The sequence below is a fragment of the Cajanus cajan genome, chromosome 3 (genome assembly GCF_000230855.2).
Source record: "Cajanus cajan strain Asha chromosome 3, NIPB_CcT2T_4, whole genome shotgun sequence".
In the NCBI taxonomy this organism is placed as follows: domain Eukaryota; kingdom Viridiplantae; phylum Streptophyta; class Magnoliopsida; order Fabales; family Fabaceae; genus Cajanus; species Cajanus cajan.
Genome location: NC_138519.1, coordinates 1,077,305 through 1,080,022, shown reverse-complemented (window position 1 = coordinate 1,080,022; position 2,718 = coordinate 1,077,305). Strand labels below are relative to the sequence as shown.

The 2,718-nt window shown below is 29.6% G+C and overlaps 1 long non-coding RNA gene across 1 annotated transcript; it reads right to left on the bottom strand.

The window, feature by feature from the left end:
* Positions 1–1,674: 1,674 nt before the first annotated feature.
* Positions 1,675–2,462, bottom strand: LOC145956489 (uncharacterized). Its single transcript, XR_014432754.1, has 2 exons — positions 2,077–2,462; positions 1,675–1,934 (listed from the first exon to the last, which is right to left on the bottom strand). It is a non-coding gene; the product is annotated as an uncharacterized LOC145956489 (long non-coding RNA).
* Between the last annotated feature and the right edge of the window lie 256 nt (positions 2,463–2,718).

Genomic DNA, 2,718 nt, shown 5'->3' with positions numbered 1-2,718 from the left:
TAAGCTTGGGGCCTTTAAAGAAGAGATCCCCAAAGCTTTGCCTTTCATGCTAAACATGGCCAAGTAGATGCTTACTGTGGGACCTCCAAAGAGAAGATTGTCAAATTTTACCTTTCACACTAAGTGTGGCCAAGATTCACACTAAGTATGAGACATCTAAAGAGAAACTATAGAAGTATAATACATTGACGCTAATTAAGCTCCCCTAACTCACTAAGCTTGAGATAAATGTTATGGTATGACATTAAGTGTGGATAATATTGGAGTTAATCCTAGTAGTCAATCATTTATTTGTATACTAATTTTGATATATAAATATTTTATTATTTATATGAATATAAAGGCATTTCAAGAAATAATTATGTACCCCTGTCTAGTCCATCCTTTATATAAGAAAGAAATAACTAATTTATCAAAACCAATAAAAGTAGTTAAGATGGTTGAGTTACATTAATAATAATGTGATAGAATTAAATTTCATTTCGAAAATACCATTTCGAAAGTAGTATTAAATAACATTATAGCTAATTCAAGAGATAAATTTTTTCCACTAATTAGTGTAACTTGGATTGTTAATACATCAATAAATACATCCACTTACATAAGGATATAAAATAAAATTAGTTATTAGTACATCTTAAAGTAGGTATTTATTTCTTATAATTAGGACCAAAAAAGTATATCTATTTGTTTCTTATATAAAGGACCACAATAATTATTAATTTATTATGTAACATAGTAATGTCTTTAGAATATTTGATTTGCTTAAAGACATATCTAGTGTGACTTAATTGTGAGATTTTATTGAAAAAGATAATGTTTTTCTTAAAGTATTCATAGTCAAATATTATTGATATTATACCTTAGACTTGTATTTGCAGGTCTTTTTGTTTTCTTTTTCTTAAAAGAGGGGTTAGATGAAATATTTCATAATATTATTATTATGTACTTATTTTTTCTATTGTGATTAGACTTGTTGTCATACATTTTTTGAGTTGGTTTATCTTGCATATACCACATTCGCTTTAGCATACAGGTCTTTAATCTAGTAGTAGCACATTCTCTTCTATTGGTATATTATTTGATGATATGGGAGATGAGGTTAGAAAGTGACATTTGCTTATGTTTGTACTTCAGTTGTTGTTTATAGTCCATCCAGGATTTAGGCAGTCTCTCAATCAGGAGCTCTGATACAAACTCATCTAGTAGGATAGTGTTTTTATCCTTCAAATCTTTAAGTAGCTTGTACAATACTCATTGATTTGAACTTTGATGTCTTTATCTTCAATAATCGTCTACCAGTAGTAATTGTCAATAATGAACCTTTAATTTTCCTTATCACGTCCTTAACAATATATTTGAGGATGAGAGATTCCTAAATATCCTTGTAGAAACAATACACATCTAATAAATTATTAGATAATGCATTGAGCAAAATGTGACCACATTACCTTATTGGCTTGGTTCTAATCATTGATTTGCTTAGTAGTTGCCTTAGAATATAGTTTCAGAGCGGTAAAAATGAACATGACTCCCTGAATATCTTATAAGGTGTGGACACATTTCTACTAACAACGCAAGTTTGACAAGCAAATACTTAGATCTTTGAAATATCAAACAACGACTTGACATATATCAGAGTGATAATAGTAAGAGTTTGTTGGTCAAGTATCATGTTGTCAACTCTTAAACCCTTTAGATTATTATACAAACTATTGAGAACGCGATCAAAATTGACTTCTCAAGGTATTGTTCTAAAGGACTAATATGCAATCTCCTATGCAAGCTTCTCAAGTACATCAAAAACTTCTTAGTGATGTTCATGAGGCTATAGAACAAGCAAACTCTCAAAGTTGAAAACCCATAACAAGAACTAAAAAGATTGGCAAGATGGAGAAGAGAGAAGTTGTGCTCACTTGGTGTGTGTCTTTTCCCTACAACAAGAAAAATATTTATAAGAGAGAAAAGGATAGTTGATATCACACCATTAAATGACAAATAAAGAAAATTAAAGAGAAATAAATCTAAAAATTTGAGAATTTTCAATTTCGAAAAACTTCATGACTTCTGCAATACCTCAATTTTTACGACATGACATGAATATGATTAGGCATGACACGTTCTTGTGATTAAAGGAATACGATTTGCAGTAGTACTTACTTAACAGTGTAGGGTTTTCACATCTCTTACGAGTCAGAAAGCTCCCTTTTGAGCTAATTAAAGATGGTGAAAGTTTAAGAGCATAACCCAAAGTTGGATAAGTGGATATGTCACACCAAAGTGCTGATTAGGAATTGTCCATTAGCATTGAGTTGTAGTGGATATCTTTTGAGGCCAGGGGAAATGAATGCAATAGCTTTTGCTTTTCTTTATTTTCGCTTTTAACCTTTTTTATATGAACTTTAGGCAAAAACATTGAGCCGGGCCTTCTTATTTAAAGTAAAACTTGGAATATCTGTACTTTTAGTAAATTTATAGTTTTCATTATTTTTTAGGAAGGTAAATTTATGGTTGAGATGAAAGTTTTAGAATCCAATTAGTGGTCAATGTTTTTTATTTGCTAATCAATCTTTATACTATAAATATATATATATATATATATATATATATATATATATATATATATATATCAAACATTTTTAAAAATTGACAAAAGTACTTGCCAAGCCTTGTTCTTTCCGATTTCATGCAACTTTCTAGAGAGCCACACTAGTTGAT